General features: G+C 44.0%; 1 long non-coding RNA gene across 1 annotated transcript; it reads right to left on the reverse strand.

Moving 5' to 3' along the window:
* Positions 1-14,058: 14,058 nt before the first annotated feature.
* LOC133920698 (uncharacterized) lies at positions 14,059-15,051 on the reverse strand. The gene is made up of 2 exons (XR_009910158.1): positions 14,808-15,051; positions 14,059-14,487 (listed from the first exon to the last, which is right to left on the reverse strand). It is a non-coding gene; the product is annotated as an uncharacterized LOC133920698 (long non-coding RNA).
* Positions 15,052-20,988: the final 5,937 nt, after the last annotated feature.

Consider the following 20,988-nt stretch of genomic DNA (forward strand, 5'->3'; position numbering starts at 1 on the left):
GTTTAAGCATGACTTATGTCACATCGTGCCATAAAAAATAGATAAAAAAGATACTATATAAGTGATGAGTCGTAACATGATCCATCACTAATGATAAAAATAATGGATCGTAGTTGTGACCCGTCATTAATGTCAGTCATTGGTGACGAGTGAAAATTTGATCTGTCATCGATAACGACTCATTACTCACAGGTCATCGTAGGTCAGTAATTGGTGACGGGTCAAGTTTTTACCTATCACCAATGACTAACGCATCGGTGATGGGTCTTATAGGCCTGTCAAAAGTGACAGGTCAAGCTATGATCCGTCACTAATGACGTTGTTCAGAAATACAGAAAATGATCCGTCACTTATTTTGTTTTCTCTTATTTTTTCTCACTTCAGAAGCATATGAACTATTGTACATTTTTGCTCAAGTTTGATGTAAGAGGTAACGGCTATGAACATAAACGCTCGCTCCGAAAACGGTGCAGAAACTTTCGGAGGCGAGAACTCAATCTTCCTAGCTGTTTTAGGCCTCAAAAAATTCACCGAACCTGACAAAGTAGGGGACAAACGGATGTAACTTTTTCTGTAGATATACATAGAGTAAAAAAAACGTCGAAATCATAGTCTGTATGTAAAAGTTATGACCATTTAACCGAAGGCACTCCGAATCAACTAGTTTTTATGTCTATTGTAAAATTAACATTGGTGACTAGTCATAACCGTGACCCGTCACTTATGACCCTCGACAAAATAGTTAAAAGAATCTTTTATCCGAGTCCCTTCAGGACGCATGCGAGGTTGAGCTGGTTAGGCAGCTACGCGTGCGAGAGGCCGTCGCGAGTTCGATTTCCACGAAGCGCATATTCTAAAAACAGCCTAAAAAATAGGTAGAGACACGAGGCGAGTGGAGATAGGCCTGAGTTGGATTGGCTTAGGGAAAAATATTTTTTTGACTTTTTTTCGCATCAAAAAAACGCGAAAACCGTATATCAGTCATAAGTGACGGATCACAAACAAGTCATAAGTGACGGGTCACTAATGACCTTAATAAGTGACGTGTTCTTACCCATCACTCGTCACCCATGACGGTTATGACCCATCACCCTTATCCATTTTTCATGTAGTGTCAAACACAACTTTCGTATTTGTTAACTCGTATATAATCGCTGCTGCACAATTAGGCACCATCAAGAATTTGATCTATCTGTCACGATAAGCAAACATGATTGTTATGCTTGACGAACAGAGACACGCATGAACATAATTGGCAACAACCACCAAACTAGATTCTATTTGTTCGTGGATATACGTAAGACTCTCTTACCTCAATTGATCAGTGCCACAATAAAAGATTTAGATAAAATGTTATGAGCCCAATGCGTGCTGACGACCGGGCACTTGTATTAGCTTGATCTATTGTCAATGGTAATATGTTCCAATCATCAACTAACAACTCTGCGATAATCGAGTCTATTAATATCGGGCCCGCCCAGGCCATTATTTGGACCAGGCCGTGCCGCCCACCGTGCTAAAACCTAGGCACAACCCAGCCCGCGTGTCCGTGCCATGCTGGCATAGCCCAATATTTCTCATGCCGTGCCATAGTATGGGCCATGCGAAATCGTCGTGTCATGGGTCACCTAACTCGATTCGGCCTAAGGTCATCTCCAATGGAGACCGGAAAAATAGCCCACATCCTGTTCACGCGATTTTGCCAATTGACGTCGCCCAAACAGCAGTCCAACGGAGGCGGTATCCTGAGGTACAGTGATACGGCAACGCTTTTTTTGCTGGATGAGAGCGGCTTCTTTGTCGACGAATTTGAGGATCCGCATTACTGTTCCTGAGTATGCATGTGGGTCCGAGGGGAGGAGGAGAGTAATAGAAGGTAGGAAATATGGTAGCTGTTGGAAATAAAAAAAAAAGATGATATTGTAATAGTATTATAAAAAATAAATTTTTAAAGTATCTATTGAAGATGGCCTAAATCTTACCTCTATTCGGGGAGAGGAAAAGGGCGCCTTTGAGAGTGGGGTGAGGTGGGGTAGCAATTGCAGGGAAGTCCGGTGGGGTAGCAATTGCGGGGAAGTCCGGTGGGCCTCGCTGATGTCACAGGTGACCCCGGTGAGGCAGTGACTGAGGGCGTGCGGGGTTTGGCATCATGAAGACGGAGGCGGCGATGGCGATACAAACAGAGATGGAACTGAAGCGGGGGTGGGTCTCGGAGCGAAATGATGTATAAAGAAGAGGGAGGCAAATCTGGGCATTTGGATTACTATCTAATAGCCAGAAAAATGAATGATTTGAGGGCAAGAAATAATTCATAAAGATAATTAGCCAATCCCAATGACCCAATATATATAATACTAAACGTATGTTAACGGCAAGCATCAACATCAACGAGCTAGGTGTATGACGCCAATTAATAACTAGAAGTAGGGCCCGTGCAGGACATGTAAATTTCAAAAGTCAAGGATAAAATACGAGAGCTGGTAGCCAAGTAAGTACTGGTATTACTAACGGATGTAAACGTGTGAGAAAAAAGTTGAAATATATGTTGATTTATTTGTGAAGAGTGATTGATAAAGTTGTTGTTTTGGTTTGATGATTTTTGGTTTGCATAAGAGTGTCTATATATTGTAATTGTGATCATGTCTAATTAGTTGGAGATAAAATTGTGCTGAATTTTTATCTCTGATTTCAGGAAAATTGTTCACACCGGAAGTTCCGATCCTTATTGGGAGGTTGGTGCTAGGGTTTTATGCATGCCGGACTATTTCTTACAGAGAATAAATTTTAGAAAAAATGAAACTTTGAACACCAGAAGTTCCAGTGATGATGCTAAACTATTTCTTATAGATAAGAATTTTTTTGGAGGGTTCTGTGCTGTACTAAACATCGAAAGTTCCGGTGTTGACACTAGAAATTTCGGTAAGTACTTCGGAAGTTACATCGGATGTTTCAGTGAAGAGCGCAGACAATAGAGGAGGTTACACACACTGGATGTTTCGATGTGCAGATCAGAACATTCGGTGTTCACAAATTCTGTGAGTTGTGTTGGCAACTAAAGATTCTTGAGTTGGATTGATTTGAGGTGGTTTGGAGATATACGTTTGCTTATCTTATGGTGTGCAGGTGATGGATGCAATTTGACAGTCGATGGCGGGATTAGGGCTAAGCGAAATGCTTAGTGCTGGACGATCAAGGAGGTTAGGCGAAGTAAGGGTGATCCTAGCAGTATATGTAGAGGTAAAGCAAAGCATGTGAGATGAATGAAGTTGACATATTGACAAAATCAAGCGAAAGGGATGTCGACGCAAGTGACAAGACGGCCTGAGGGATCGGGAGCAGGAGAGATTTACCGGTTGTCGAGATCACAAAATGAGGTCCACGTGGCATCATTATGAAGTTTATGTCTAGGCAAAGCTAAGTAATGAAGGTGTCGCGATCATTCGATGGACGGAGAAGAAAATGGACTAAAATGCCCCGATAGTAGGTAAGAGGTCATTGTAAACGAGGGGTATTTTAAAAATAAGGAATCTTGACATCTAAATAAGCTCCTAAAACCTATAAATAGAGGGGTATGACTATTAGGAGAGGGAGTGAGGCAGCCATTAGAGAGTTGTGTGGTTAAGTTTCTGGAGAGGAAGAGATGAGAGCTTATCCTTTGTAATAGGTGAGAGTTTTTTATGAGAAAAATACTTTATAATTTGTTTAAAATAGGTCTGATCGCTTGAAGAAATGAAGTGCATGTTTTCTTCGATGCTCGTGTTCATCTCCTTCTAATTTTGTTCTATTGGATCTGTTGCTTTGTTGTAAGTTTTTATTTGTTGGATGAGATTTTCGTTTTAGTTTTTGGATTGAAAATTTTCCTCTATGTGAAGTTGTTCTTCTTATCAATAGAGACATAAAATTTACATACAAATATATACAGATGAGTCTTAAACTCTTTTGTCTTTAGATAATCAACTTGTAGAACTTCTTCTCCAGGTATTTCTCTCTTTGAATCAAAGTGTTTCTTTTATCAAGTTGTGATCTTTTATGACGATGACTCATGGATTGAAATTTATTGGAACGTAGAGTTCATATACAAATATTAGGGCCATGATTTTCTTTGCGTTCTTGATTGCAACTTGTATATCTCTAGCTTTTGTTTCTGTTTGAGTTTTGTGGTGTGTTGGGTGAAAAAAGGAAATACCATCTGTCGGAGGGTGAACTCCTCAAGGAGGGATCCGGAGGGACTCCCTTTGAGATTCGGCCGAGGGGATGATTTTGAATCTGTTTTGCGAGTGAAATAAATGGGCGTAAATGCGATGCAGGTGGGATGGAAGGATCGAATGCAGAATACAGTAAATGCTCAGGAGGTTTTTTAGACAGGTTTGAGCCGCACTGAGCGTAACACCCTACTCCTGTGTGTATGCTATAAATGCTCTGAGAATGTCTCTCAGAAATGTCGATGGTTACAAGAATATTTATCTAGCCTAGAGCTTCGGGCTCCTTGTTCTTCAGTGATCTCAGCTTCTGTGCTTGTACTGGACCTCTGTCTTCTTCCTCGGCTTCCTCCTTGTCTGAGAAATCCTTCCTTTCTCCGGGGAGCCCGCCCCGCCTTAAATATTCGTCGGGTGGTGGCGTGCTTAGAGAGGGAGGGCGCGAATTCCATAGCGCCATAAATGGAAAGGAGCCATCATGGGCTGCTGTGCGAAGTGACGGGGAGGGTTGAAAACGCGCCCCCGTCCGGTCTGGTTCGTCATGATGCCGTTCTGCAACGGGCGCCGCGGGGAGGGCCCAACGGGCAGCCACCGAGTAGCCTGGCGTGCCCGTTCGGTCTTGTACATCTGACACAGCAGGGTGGCAGGCGGGGCGCCTCGGGCTTTGCGATGTTATCACGAGGAGCGCCGGATGACGCGGGATGGGACCCATGCATTAAATGTCCCCACGCCTCCCTGCCAGGCCGTGGCAGGAGCAGTTGGAAGTGACATGTCACGCGCCCTCTTAAATGCGGCATCGGGCCTTTCACTGGTTGACACCTCACCGCTGGACCTCTGTGGGGCCACCGGCGAAGGAATTCTTATGCCGTCGGGGAACCGAGTGCTCGGGGGTCACTGTTCACAGCCCCGTGCACTTTCTCCTGGATATGCCCTTTCTTAGTCCTCGGGGAACCAAGTGCTCGGGGGCAACTGTTCACGGCCCCGAGCACTCTCTCCCGGAATTGGCTGTTCGGGTCCTCGGAGAACCGAGTGCTTGGAGGTCACTGTTCATGGCCCCGAGTACTCTCTCCCAGAACTAACTTCCTTGGGTCCTCGGGGTACTCGGGTGCTCGGGGGCCACTGTTCGCAGCCCCGAGCACACCCTTCCCGGTACTCGGCTTTTCTGATCGTCGGGGGACTTGAGTGCTTAGGGCCACTGTTCACAGCCCCGAGCACTCTCTTCCCGACGCTTGGTCTCCTCAGGTCATCGGGGAAGTTGGGTACTCGGGGACCACTATTCATAGTCCCGAGCACCCTCTCCCGGGACTTAGTCTTCTCGTACCTCGCGGAGATGATTCCCGCGGGAGGGCGCCACGTGGCAAACTGCTGATCTGGCCTCAAGACTCGGGAACTCCTGGTTCCTGTGTCACCGACACCATCCTATTCGAAAATTTTTGGTAAGCCGTCCATTCACATCTCTACTCATTATTCTTAGTCCTACAACATATGTATTTTTTTAAACATAAAGCATGTATATTTCTGCTCCATGGCAAATTATGAAAGGCTTGAGAATTGAGTGGCAAATTCTGAGAGACGTGCCTATTGATGGTAAATTCTAAAATCTCTCGTTTTGATATTGCTTATCATACGTGATCAATTAGTTAAACGTTACGCAGCTACCGCGAAGGGATAACACGCCACAGGTACTACGACTATGCTGTATGTGGACGTGATCGCGGTCGCATACACGCCTACACGACTGGAGCTAGGACAAAGTTATTATTGATCGACTCAAAATCCATTTCACCCAACTAGAAAATGCACTCTATACCATGCACCTAATTGCATTCTTAACTTAGGAGGTTCTGACCTGCCAAAATTTTCAGGCTTTCGTGCCGACACATCCACCTTAGGACGGCGGACTTAGCACGAGCGACAGGTCCATGCATGCTTTTTTGGAAAAAGAAAAGGTTCTGGCCGTTGCATCCACAAAATCATACTAATTATTACATTATATCAGCTAAAAGTAGAAAAGTATGCAAGATAAGGTAACAAACAACATGAAAAAAATCATTTAATACATAGTTAATGAACTTATATTTGATGAATTTGAAAAAAATCTAAATAGACTTATATTTACAATCGGAGTACTAATTAACTCATTGGAATTTTACGGAGGATGGGACAATTCTTATTTGACTTAACTTTGGGATGCAAAGTGCGCCTTGCAGGAGACAACTGTGATGTGTATTAAGTTTATAAGTTGAACACGTTTAGTCATTAGAAAATTAAATCGGTTCGTAATTAGGGAAAAGTCGGGCAAACATACGTACAATAACAGCAGAGGATTGTTTGATGCTTTCGCTTTTCTTCAGTACAAAATATAAAAGAAATTACATTATATTAGGCGTCTTTTTTTACAACACGCTTTTTGTCGACTAAATCTTCACGCCCAACTTAATACTCCAGATGACTTTGTAAAAGTCGCATGACTTTTTACTAGGAACAACAGCACTTTCAAGTTTCAACTCTTGAAGCAGATATGCATTTTCTTTTCAGATTCAGGCAGGCAATCAATGGATTCATCAGCACAGTTGATCACACAATTGGAGACGTAAATAAGGGTACAACAACTTTTATTTATTCCGTAATACGTACTTGTGAAGACCGATACAGACTGTTTTCCTGTTCCTTGGCAATAGTACAAACAAGGAGCAGATGTGGATGGTACATCGAAGGAGTACAGTACTACAGTAGTTCTGTTACAGAGAGATGCGTATCGACAGGTCTCGATCTTGGCATACCATTGGTCACTGGACCACTGGACTCCGTTGTTGATGTGTCATGCATTATATTTCTGACCATACGTGACTAGTTTTGAGGAACTAGGAAAAGAAATATACCTGGACCTGAACCAAAGTGACGTACGTGGGACGCGTGTGAAAGGGCCAAAGGGGGATGTGGAATCTTCAGTGAATCTCCGGCGAGCTTTTCATGGGTGGATCTCGTGACTGGTGAGCTGCCGGCGAACCGTCGGCTGCCGCCATGGTCTCCTGCAACGGAACAGAACGATCACGCCATTTGCGATTACAAACTCTTATTAAGAGTACTAGCCCATCAACCCTTGCAGCTGCACGGACTACTAATTTTAGATAACATAAATAATAGAGTCTATAAATTTTAGTGCGTCTCAACTGAGGATTAATATGAAGGTTTTAAAAAGGAACCGAGTTTACTAAATTGATGGTCGGATATTTTGCTTTATCTAAAAAACCAAAGACAAGACAAGGAGGCTGGGAATTGAGGTGAATTTGGAGCGAGGAGAGGAGCTCCCTTCAGTTGGGCCATGCCCATGGCACGCCCAGAGACTCCGGTGGAATCACACGCGAGTGCACGTACGGCCGGCGGCAGCGGCGTCGACGACGTAACCCAGCGGACGGGCGTCCGGCGACCGGCGGGAGCAAAAGAAAGTAAGGCGAGCAGGTCAAAGGAAAATACTGACGGTGATCGCAGGACGTGGACGGCAGCCGGTGGCGAGCTCGATCTTCACTCGGGGCGGCGGCGTGGCAGGAGCACGGCGAGGGCGGTGGATGCCACAGCCCAGAGGGAGTATGCAGCGAGAGCGACGGGCCACGGCGGCCGCACCCCGGCCGTCGACGATCCGTTCACGGCGATGTTGACGCACGAGGCGGCCGCGAGGACGAGAAGCAGCAGCAGCTTCTGGTCCATGCCGTGCCGCGCGAGGTTGGGGACTTGGAAATTGGAACTAGGGACCCGGTGCCGGTTGCCTCGCCGAGCGATGCGAGCTCTCGCTGCCTCGCGAGAGGCGCGTTTATATCTGCTTTGCTTGGTAGAGGCCAGTGAAGCCTCGACGAAGCTTCTCGCCACCAAATGCTTGGTACAGTAGCATTCTGGATTTAGTTTTAGGCGGTGCACAGCGCACGCGAGAAGCAATCAAACATGCAGCAGCAGAAAACGGCCCGTGCTTTGTACCGTTCGTTTACGCGAACTCTTGAGCGAAATTTCCCAAGCATACCTCACCGAAGTGAGAAATCTAGAACGACGCTTCATCGGCTTTGAGGTCAAGCACGTCCCTCGCAAGGACAACTTCCTAGCCGAAGAACTGGCCCGTCTAGCTTCTTCTCGAGAACTTGTCCCGATCAGAGTCTTTGAAGAAAGACTCTCATAGCTATCCACCGCGGTCTCGGGCTAAGGTGAAGGGGATACTTCGCTCAGAAACGGAGCACCCGAGGCAACATCTTTGGAGGTATCGTTCTGTCCCGTTGCGTTGAATGTTGCGAAGTGAGACTCTACGGGCTGAACACAGCGGCACACGGCAACACGACATACGGTGCCGTCAGAGCAAGTGGGCATGCCTGCTCCTCCATAATGATGATTTATGTTAGATATTAGAATGAGCAGAGATATTCTGTTTGGGCCCACATGTAAACTCCCCTCCTCCCTACTATATAAAGGGAGAAGGGCCCCGTTTGTAGGGGGATCAAGTCTGGCAACCTGCTAGAACATCGTTTGTAACCAACTGAGATTTACGATAACACAAACACATGACGTAGGGTTGTTATCCTCCGGAAGGTCCAAACCTGTATAACTCCTTGTGTCCCCAAATCCACCGCCTACACACACACAGATCCAGTTCCTAAAATATTGTTCACGCACCCACTGTCCAGCATACCACGGAATCACTGTCAGGGATTTATCCTCAACAACCTAGTACGCGTGTCTCTCAGAATTTGCCACTTGATTCGGAAGCCTTTTAGAATTTGCCAACGGAGCTACAGATTTCTTTGTTTCATGCCACTCTGAACTATTGCGGTCTATTTTGTGCCTGCCCTTCTTCTTCTGCCATCCTATTTACGATGGCTACGCCATCGAGGAACACCGGCGTAGGAACATGGGCTTCTCTAGCCATCCCCCTCACGTAGCTCCTCCCTCCCCTTGTTCGTGGTTGGGGCACGCGGCAGATCGGGTGGCACCGATAACCCGCGTGCTTCTTTTTCCTATCCTCCTCCTCCTGTGGGAGCGCGGCAAGGAGGCCAAGGCCAAGCGCAGGTGAGGCAGTGACGAGGACCCTCGCTGTGTTGCGTGCTGACTCTCCACCTGCAAACCTGCTTTTGGTGTTGACATGCCCATGTGATCATCGAGTTTTTATTGAAGTATAAGTAAATTGCTCATCTTTCTTATCAGTTTAGGCTTTTAGATGAACTGGTCGGTGCAAACAGCTCAATATGGTATCAATGTCAGAGATTTCGAGTTCGAGTCCTGGCAGGTGCAATTAAAATAAAAAATTACAATCGACTCATATTTCCATATCTGAGTACGAGGGAGCCCCACATGAGGGAAAGTATTGAAGTATAAATAAACTATTTATATTTTTTTTTATCAATTTAGATTTTTAGCTAAACTGATCGATGCATACAGCTAAGTAGTTTCAACACGGCTGCAAGCCTGAGCCCGACTTCCGGTCCCAGACCAAGCATCCGTCAGCATATCGAGCAGGACACCACGCGTGCTAGCCCAATTAAGTTCACCGGACTTCGATTTGGTCATGAATATTGACTTCTCTTACAATTTCTAATTGTGGGCTGACAATCAAATACCGTATGATTTCGCACAAAAAAAGGAACCGGTAGCAACTCAAGCAGGCCTGGGAATTTCATTCGCTTGCCTACCCTCAGGAGAGAGGGAGAGGGAGAGGCAGGGTGACGACGGACATGGCTGGAACAGGAAGACGAAGAACAGGAAGTACTACTACTGTGTTGTATATGGACGTGATCGCGATCGCATACACGCCTACACGACTGGAGCTAGGATAAAGTTTCAATTTTTGGATCGACTCAAAATCCATTTCACCCAACTGGAAAATGTTCAGGCTTTCGTGCCGACACATCCACCTTGGACGGCGGACTTGCACGAGCGACAGGTCCATGCACGCGCCGGACGGCTGGCTCCAGTCCAGGCCCCGGCAATCGCCTGGGTCCGTAGACTGTGAACATGGATAATCACATGCTTTTTTGAAAAAGAAAAAGTTCTGCCCGTTGCATGTGAGATTCACAAAGCCATACTAATTATTATTTTCTCCGTTTCGTAATATTTATTCATAGCCTCAGAAATATCTGTCTTAAATTATTTGTCTATTGCGGTAACCAAAAATATTTTATGTGCTATACCCTTGAGTGTATGCATATATTTACTCTAACACTAGTGAGTTACTTGCACACATCCTTGTATTAATTAGGGATAGTATAGTCATCTCACTGTATTTTTTCATTCGATTTCAATATTCCTTGGTTTATACGTAATGGTGAGCGTGAATAAATATTACAAACCGGAGGGAGTACATTGTATCAGCTCATAGCTGAAAAATTCGTAAGATAAGATAACAAACCATATGAAAAAAAATCATCTAACACATAGATTATTACTGAACCACAACTAATTCTTAATGAAAAATTATAAAGCCACTTCTTTCGATGCTTGGCATGCCATACGTGTCCTCCCTCCTCTCCTCCTTTTGCAAAAGCATATAAAATTTGAACCAATAGAAGAAGTGATTATTTTCTTTCAAATACAATATTGTTGTGGCATTATAACGCGCTTTTAGATTCTTCTGCATCGCCACACCCATGGGCCATGCTGTTCCTTTCTTCGTGTTCAGCAGGAATGACGAAGGAAATGAGACATCTTCCTAGTTTTCAATAACAAAGAGTATGAAATGTGTACAACAATGCATAATTGCATATGCATGCATGAAAACACATATGCCAGGCCACTAAAAACAATGAAAATTATGTCCTGCTGCCCAGACCCAAGAAACAGTCAACGCGAAATGATCATCTATACCTCTATAAATGATACTATACAACCATTTTTTCATGTATCAAAATATTTAATTAAGAGTAGAGATTGAAACATTATATTCCCTCTGGTCATAAATACTTATTATTTTAACTAAAATCCGATCAAATTTTTAAAACTTTGATCTTTAAAACTCTCAGAATATTTAGTTTAGAAACATAAAAATTATATGTGTAAATTTATCTTGAAAAATATTTTCATAATATTATATTTTATTAGATATTATAACTATATTTTAATAAAAAAACAATAATCAAAGTTGCATATCAAAGATCCTAAAAAGTCAAAAACGATAAATATTTATAATTGGAGGGAATACTAACTATACTGTTGATTTCCTCAACCATCAAACATTTCGAAAGTATTCTTCCGAGACATATGGACAAACTCGTGAAACGGAAGTAGTAAAACACATTAAACAGCGGCTGCACGAGGAGGGGACACAACCAATAGAAACTTCAACGAACATGTCAAAATGGCCGCAAAAAGCCATAGAATTTTGCCGACCTTATCTGCTCCACGCAATAAATGATGCAATTAGGCAGCCAAAGTCTACGAGTCGTACGTGTGTTTTCCACTGCAATTATGTTGACACAGGAGTTGCTTCCTGGTTTGATGGCATGACTCATTCCACAATCATGAGCTAATTATAATTAACATGATGCTGCAAATCAAGGTATCAATTAATGGTATGTTTGACAGAGTTTCAAATTTAATAATTCTTAAAACTGTATATCTATAGTTCTAAAAATTTGTGAAGCTAGCTGTCGGAGGGTTAACTCCCGTCGTAGGGATCCTGAGAGACCACTTTTTAGAGATTCGGCCGGGGATGATTCTGAATAAGTTTGCCGGAGAAATAAATAGGTGTAAATGCGATGGCTGGTGGGGTGGAATGATCTAATGCGAAAGGAAGTAAATGCACTGGGGGTTTAGACAGGTTCGGGTCGTACGGAGACGTAACACCCTACTCCTGTGTGGATGCTATAAATGTTCTGAGAATGTCTCTCAGGAATGTACCAGTTACATGAATGTCTATCTATCCTAGAGCCTGTGGCTCCTTATTCTTCGGTTTCTATGCTCGTACGAAGGTGTTGTTCGATCTGTGTGTGTCTATTGGCTTTGGGTGCTCTTGGACTTCTCGATCTTCTCTACCTCCTTAATTTCTTCAACCGTGCAGAGCTGCCGAGCTTTTCAGAGAGATTTCCAAGACCTTCAGAGATTTTTTTCGCTTCTAGAGAGATTTTCCCCAGACCCTTTTTTTGCTTGTCTTCGTCCGTGCTACCGGCCGCTTTAAATACCCGCCGGCAGTAGCGTACCCCGAAAGAGAGGGCACGAGTTCCAAAGCACCATAAATGGAAAGGGCGTCATCATGGCCTCTGGGCGACGTGACGGGGGTTGAAAACGCGTCCCGCGCCCGGTCTTCAGTCGTCATGATGGCGCTGGCAACGGGCGCCGTGGAGGGGCCCACCGGGTAGCCGCAGAGCGGCCCGGCGTGCCCGCCCCATCTTGTTCTCCTGCCACAGCAGCGCAGCAGACGGAACGCCTCGAGCCTTGCGACGTTATTCCGAGGCGCGCCGGATGGCACGGGATAGGACCCGTGCATTAAATGTCCCCACGCCCTTCTGCCAGAATATGGCAGGAACTGACACCAAGCGTGGCGGGAGCAATTGGAGGTGACAGGCCACACGCGCTCTTAAATGAGGCCTCGGGCCTTTCACCGGCTGACACCTCATCGCTGGACCCCTGTGGGGGCCACTGACGGAGGGGCTTCCTGGGTCGTCGGGGAACCGAGTGCTCGGGGGTCACTGTTCACCTCCCCGAGCACTCTCTCCCGAGAATGCCCTTTCTCGGTCCTCGGGGAACCGAGTGCTCGGGGGCCACTGTTTTTGACCCGAGCACTCTCTCTTGATCTTGACTATACGGATTCTCGGGGAACCGAGTGCTCGGGGGCCGCTGCTCGCAGCCCCGAGCACTCTCTCCCGGAACTTCCTTCATTGGGTCCTCGGGGCACTCGGGTGCCCGGGAGGCCACTGCTCGCAGCCCCGGGCACACCTCTTCCGGTACTTTGCTCTCCTGGTCGTCGGGGGACTCGGGTGCTTGGGGTCACCATTTACTTCCCCGAGCACTCTCTTCCCGGAACTTTAGTCTTCGCAGATCATCGGGGAACCCGGGTACTCGGGGACCACTGACTTTGGCCCCGAGCGCCATCTCCTGAGAGGTCTTTTTTACCTCGAGGAGGTGACCCCGCGGGATGGCGCCACGTGGCGGATCGCTAGCCCGGCCTCGGGATTCGGGGACCCCTGGTTACTGATTCACCGACACTAGAGCTATAAGTATATCGAGATATTTGGGTGAGCTATCTTGTTTTTATTTTAGATTAAAAATATATACTTAAATTATTTTATTTTAATATACAAACTCTAAATCTAAAATAAAACTAAAAGTTAAAGCTCTATGAGACTGACCCTCGTGATAATTACTTTCAACTAAGCTCACTTCGTGAAGAAGGGATCCTCCCCTTTTCTAACAATATCAGACTTTTTTACAGGGGACGACGGCAAATTCTTGTTTGACTTTTCAACGCAAAGTGGGCCTCGCAGGATCACTGTCAAGCGTGAGTCACGCTGCGCGGCGTGCATTCTGTAACCACTTGATCAAAGTCAGTCTTACAGATGCACATCTCAAAGCTATTTCAATGGCAAAAAAAAATGGTTCTCGGCCCTACCTTGGGAGCTCAACATGCGGTTGTTTGTTGTTTTTTTAATAGAGATAATCAAATATGTTGTATCCGTCGTCTTTTTATGAATACACCTCACGCGACTAAATCATCATTCCTAAGTCACATGTCTTCCTTCCGGTAGACAGACTTTTTTAGATTCAGGTATCCACCAAATTTTCTTCCGGGCTTCTATTTGTGCTTGTATTATACGTAGCTCGTGTTGAGTAATCTCACAAAAAAAAGAGAGTAAATTCAACATAAATGGATCGAACAATTGGAGGCACAAAATAAGGGTACAAGCACTTTATTATTCCAATATACGCAGATATACAATAGTGGAGTACATGGATATATATATTGGAGTACAGGACCAGTGGTTCTAGAAATAGAGTTTCTAATAGAGTTTTGACTGATTTTTTTTACACACCATTGGTCATTGGAGCACTGGAAGACTATTTGACCTGTCCATTTCTTTCCAAACTGGAGAAGTACTTACCTCCAACTCCAACGACCCACTAGATCAGTCTCTGACAGGTGGACCATACCTGCCTTAAATATGAGGACTCAATGTAGTACTTGGAGTGACTGGACGGAACTGGATAGAAGTTCCAGTCCTGCCTCAAACAGAAGTGCGTGGAATCCATGCATGCGGGAACTGGAGAGTGGGATTTTGAAGAGATCGAACGCCGGCTGCCGCCATGGCCACGCCATCATCTCCTGCAACGGCGCAGAACCATAAGTCCATAACGCAATCAAGAACCATAGCTCGGAGAGATGATCACATGACGAGTCATCCTTTACGAGGATTCAAATATGTACATGGGGAAGCTATAAATTTTCGTCGAAAAAAAGGATGGGAAAATTAAAGTGAAATTAGAGTGAGGAGATGAGTTCCCTTCAGTTCACTTGGCCACGTCAAGCCCAGCCTCCAATATCCCATGCGTACATACGGCCGGCTGCAGCGGCGTCGAAACCAAGCGGCCGGCGGCTGGAGTTACAGAAACGAAGGCGAGAAAGTCAAAAGGAAGTGCACTGACATCGATTGCAGGGCGTGGACGCTGACGGCAGCCGGTCGCGACCTCTTCACTCGGCGCCGCGGCGCGGGAGGAGCACAGCGAGCGCGGCGAAGGCGAGAACCCACATGGAGAAGGCGGAGAATGCGACAGGGCACGGCGCTTCGGTCACGGCGACGTTGACGCACGAGGCTGCCGCGAGGAGGACGAGGAGCAGCAGCCGATGGTCCATGGCGAGCGCGCGGTTGGAAGTTGGAGCTTGGCCGGCTGGCTGGTGCGATGCGATCACCGGCTGGGGCGGGCCACATTTATATATAGCTTTGCTTGGTAGAGGTGGATAACTTCAGGGAAGCTTCGTGTCACAAGTGGCAGCAAATATTTCGTGAACACGTTGGCAAATCTGACGTGCGAGAATCAGTCAAAATTCAAGTGCGGCAGAAAGCCAGAAACTGCCCATCTGCTTTTTAGATCGGAAGCTTCATTGATTAGTAGCAGGGTTACAATCGATTTGCAGACATTCAAGTATTGGAGGGGGTGCTTCAGAGAGTCACTCACCTCGCTCCGAAAGTCCGAATTACTCGAAACCTGTTTCGCGCACATATGTGCAGCCTTATTACAAGAACGTTTTGAGAAACAAAGAATAAAACCCTCAAAACTCCTGATAAGCTCCTTAATCTCTGTCAAAATCGACGAGACTTTGGATTTTTGGTTGTTCACGTTTGACCAGAGTTCCACAAAAACCTGGCTATCAGTCTTCATAAGCAGACGCCGAGAACCTCTTCTGATTGCGAACACAAGGCCGTCTCTACATGCAAGGGCCTCCATAGACAGACCATACCATCTCGCGCATGCCCCCCCCTGAACGCTCCATGTTCATCTCTGAGTACAAGACCCGTATCACCCGAGTTCGCATTGGCATAAAAAGCTCCATCGGTATTGCATTTCAGCCAGCCCGCAGGCGGCCTGCACCATCTTGGTTGATGTTCTAAAACCACGGTTTCTTTCATCGGATGCATAATTTGCCACAGGTCCACGGTTCCTTTCATCGGATGCTTCTCCATGTCTCCTTTTATGTCTAGCCATCCGGAGAGTCCACATACCACAAATAATAACCGTTGCTTCTCTTTTGGTGCATATATCATTGAATAATAAATGCTGCAAGTTGTACTGATGTTTTAAAAAAATTAGAGAAGATATCGGTAGGAGTTTGTCCCTAGTAAGCTACTTTGCATTCTGGATGGTGACAGGGCAGGGCGGGGCCGGCGGGTGCCCCCTGTCTCTGAACTCGGAGCCCCGTCCCTGTCCTCGAATGTCGTATCGGGGCAAATACTCATCCCGTCCCCGTCCTTGTCCCCGTTGGATCCCTGAACCTCAGCGGGGCCCAGCGGGGTGGACACGAAAGACGCAACGAGCAGACGCAGCGACGAGCAGGCGTGGCGGGTGCATCTAGCGGGCGAGGCAGGGCACGGCGAGCAGGTGCTGCAACGAGCGGGCGTGGCGGGCAGCGCGGTGAGCGACACCCGAGTGCGGCAAGCGGCTAGGTGAGCGACGGACTTAAGCCTCATGGGGAGAACTCTGTCCCTGTCTCCATCTCAACTTGGACTCAGGGCCCACCCCGTTGCCCCCACGAGGCAAAATCTGGTCCATTTCCCACCCCACTCAAGTCGGATCACCGCGGTCCTGACTCCTGCCATCCCTAACATTCTTCCAGACCAATTTGGCTATAGAGCAGTCAACTAGCACATGTTTGATAGATTCTTCCACCACAAATCTCACAAAAAGCCATCCTTGTGCCTGCCGTTTGGGGACGAAATTTCAGCCGTTTTGCCGAGCTTGCGCCGGCCCGTCGTCCACTTGTGCAAGCGGCGGTCAGTCGGTGCAGTGACTTTCCACGGAATCACGATCACACTCTGCAGGCACAATATTCGATCGACAAGGCACAGCATTCGTACGTAGTACGCGCGTGCAAACGTAAGCCGTCATTCTGCTTCTGGTACAGTAGGCATAACGTAATTCGTCGGTTACCATCGAAATTCACGGTAACCGATCTTACCGTTTCGCTTCGATAATATAAACCGGCTAGGTACCGAATTTAAATTAAAAAATTCAAAAATAAATAAAAAATTAGAAAAAAACCTTAAAAAACTAGAGACAATTATAAGAATTTATGTGAATTTTCTTTTTCAAAAATAATGTCGTTTGCATCTTATTCTATAGGAAGGAAGTTTGAAAAAAAAAACCTCAAGCGTGCAGCTCATTCATTAACTCATGTTAAGTTGCTTAACAGTCAAACACATATTTTTACTGTGTATGGCATATTTTAAAAGGATCTTTAAAATTGGTTTCACTTCATTTAGAGTTTTATTAATTTCTACATATTTTTTACAAAATTCAGAAGCATAAAGTGAATATATTAAGAAATATCATTATAATTAACTTTTTCTTGTCTACCATTATTTTTTCTACATAAATCATAGTATAAGTAAACTAATAAAAGTGGATTCACTAATTTTGGAGGTGTGATAAATTAGTTATGAATTAGTCTAGTTGCAACATATTTACACAATTCTGCATGTTACAATAACTATTTCATGAGTTCATATATTTTTAAAAGATATAGGTTCATATAAGAAGATTAAAAAAATTAGTTTCTTTATTTTTGGATTAGCAAAGAGTAAACTATGTATTTAACTTGGTTTAGCAAATACATTTTCTCGTAGAAAATATTCAACTTTTTTATGAGTATAAATACTTTTATCATGTAGATTATGTTACAAGGAAAAAATTGTTTCACTTTATTTGAAGCTAAGATGAATTAGTTATTAATTTTACAAGGTTGAGTTATTTTTTTGGTTTTTTGTTGAACTTCATTGAAATTCGAGAAAACCGTTTGATAACCGGTGCAAACAGACTGGTTACTGACAATACAGAAAATACGGAAAATTTGGTCGATAATCGCTAAATACGGTTGGTAACCGGTGCAAACCCACCCATTACAGTTCGGTCAATTTGGTCTAAATTCTCACCGAATTTCAAATTTGATCAAGTGAATTTTGAGCGATTTTCACCGAATTTTGCCCGGTTATCGTGGTTACCGCGGTTTTCAGTAATACCGGTGGCCGGTTTTCGTTGGCAAAATAAATTTGTAAACCTTGCACGGGAGATCAAGGCAAATGCGAGCTTTTTTTCCTTCTATCCAAGAGCTAAGCTAGACAAAAATGTTGCATACGTTAAAAGGAATCGATTACGGTCCCTCTAGTTGTTGAACCAGGTTTCCCAAAATGTTGTACATGCTCTTTTAAGCTGTTGAGTGCATGTGAAGGGAACAATCCTGATTTGAGATTTGGGTCCCAAGGGATAAATTACGAGTAATGAGAGGGAAAAAACAAAAAAGATTAAAAAAGTAAAAATACAAAAAAGTCTGTTCATCCTAATGGGCCTGTGCACCGGGCGCAATGGGGCGTAAATAGTCCCTTCGAACCCTAGATATTAAGGCCGTGTTTGTTTGAGTTTCTGCTTTTGAGCTTTTCTGAAAAGCTGTGTTTTTGGCTTGTCTGAAAAGCTGCTTTTGGAAATAGTTTGTTGGCTTTTCAGCACATAGCTTCTTAGAAAAGCACATCTCAGTGAGCTTCTCAGCTTTAGTTCATTTTCCTCAGAAACAGGCTTCTGACTTCTCCAGAAACCACTTCTTCAGAACTTTGTTTGTTCTGATTTCTGACTTCTGGCTTCTACCAGTAGCAGAAGCAGAACCAGAAGCCGCAAATAAACACGGCCTAAGTAACTGAGTTCTCGTGGGGTTGCGGCTCTAAGCATGTAAAGTGGGCTGTGGCCCGTGGACAACATTAGTGGTAGATTATGTTTCCTTTGGAGAGATCAAGGGCCACCTCGATTCGCAAGGTCGTCATGCGACCGAGCCCGTCTGCGTTCGAGCCCCGCTCGATGCAATAAGATATGCCAGTCAACACGAAGCCGAAGATGTCCAACTCTGATGGTACACCAATCATCGATCCTTCAACCTACAGGACGCGTTGCGATACCTAACCATGACCCAACCAGATATTGTATATGCCGTCCAACAGGCATATACCTGACCATGGTCCAAAAGATTATCATCTGGCGCTTGTCAATAGAATCATGAGACACACGCGTGGCACGACATCACTTGGCCTCCAAATCTGTGGCTCTGCATTGACACTATTACAATTAAGACTGTAATGTAAAGTAGAGATATAAGTAATAGATTTAATAGTTAGTTTTCTCATTGATAGATATAGGTATTTATATATAATGAACAGTTATGTTCGTGTCTATTTGGGAGAGAACCGTTCGGGAGGGCTGATTTAATAGTTAGTTTTCGCATTGATAGATATAGGTATTTATATATAATGAACAGTTATGTTCGTGTCTATTTGGGAGAGAACCGTTCAGGAGAGCCCTCCCGAACGGATGTCTATTGTCGAAAGGGCATGAGTAACCACAGTGCATTGGTCACATTGGTTCGTAACACTCTCTCATGATAAATACCGATCCATATATATATCATCTTGAGAACTCCTTTAAAAATCCTGTGAAAAAAATATAAGGAGAGTAATAGTAATAGGGTGATATGCTGTTAAAACTCATTTAAAATATAGTGGGAAAATGAGAAAATGATACATCATATGTTGATTATTGCCTCATTGTAAACTCATATGAGAAAACCTTGAAAGATTCAATAGTGAATATCTGTAAGATGTCTATTAACTTGATGTTGATTTGCATTTACTGTCTTGTAGGATGTTTCCCCCTATTTCTGATAATGTTTGCACGAAGTTGTATCCCTTATGACCGTACTTCTCCCTCTCTTATTTTGGTTTGGGAGTTGAGTAGTTTTGTTAGGTACATCCACTCTTTTTGGCACATTAATAACGAGAATCAGATTTGATGATATCTTTATGACGAGTAAACGCATCTGGCAAATTATTTGTAATATGTTGCAAATATAAGATGCTCCGAATAAGAGTACAGATCTCTGGTACGTAGATATGAGAACTGAATATGAATGTGTGTGACATTCTCTTCTGATTTCTGATATTATTTGTGGTATTAATCTTCCCTTAATATCGAGAATTTTCCTAAAAATGTTATGAGCATACAGGCAATAAATATTTCCCCTATGAGGGACTCGAGGTATTATATTATTGACGGATAATTATACCTCATATGGATCCTCAATGCCCTTTGATGTATGATATAGAGTGGTGATATCGGTACGTGTAGAATGTAATCGATTCGTAGATGGGAAATACTTAGTTGATGCCAAATTTCCACGTACTAGTTGCAACGTATGATTGCATTTGGATGAATTTAGTTTAATGATACGGTGTGTAAAGCCGTATATCACAAACAAGATGTTGGCAAATTGCAATTCTATGATTGGTCGTGCAAATAATTTGATTCTCTTGATGAGAGATTCAGCTATATCATTATGATTATGGACATAAAATACTGAATGTTGTCATGCCCAAAACTAAACTATTCCATGTAAATGGATTTGACCCCACATCCAAGATTATTTGCTCTAATTTTGATAATTGGGGCAATGAGTTTGGCATAAGTGTGGTGCATTATGTATAAGGGATACATGTGAGACTATTTTGGAGATGTATCAATCAGCATTATTGAGTACTTAAATCGTCAATAAAATTACTGAATAGAGCCACATGTATGTTCTTGAATGTATTAAGAAATTGGGTGGCGCATTATGAATTTTAAGGTAAGAAGGTTTTACAATTAAATTTCCTTTGACACATACGATACACACAAATATGAGGATTTTGAAAATTGATGTTGTGACAAATAGAATTGTTAATAATTTTTCTCAACATCTCTAAGGTAGAGTAACCAAGGCAATCATGTCAAGTCTTAATTTGATCAACATAGAAAAAATATTTTGTGTGTAACATGATGTACGGGTTTGATATATATGTAGTATAATCCAGATGTTATGTAGAGAAGCTTGAGATATCCGTTATTTTGATTAAGAGGAGAAATTCTTGTTTGTTGTCGTCATGGGTTTCAATATGGAAACCATTCTGACGGATATCTCTATAACTTAGTAAGGTACGGATTAAATCGGGATACAATAGAGCATCATAGATTATGACTTGTGTACCTACAGGGACAGTAATTATGGCATTATCAAAGCCAAAAATCACTGTATCAC

Source organism: Phragmites australis, chromosome 6 (genome assembly GCF_958298935.1).
Source record: "Phragmites australis chromosome 6, lpPhrAust1.1, whole genome shotgun sequence".
Lineage (NCBI taxonomy): Eukaryota > Viridiplantae > Streptophyta > Magnoliopsida > Poales > Poaceae > Phragmites > Phragmites australis.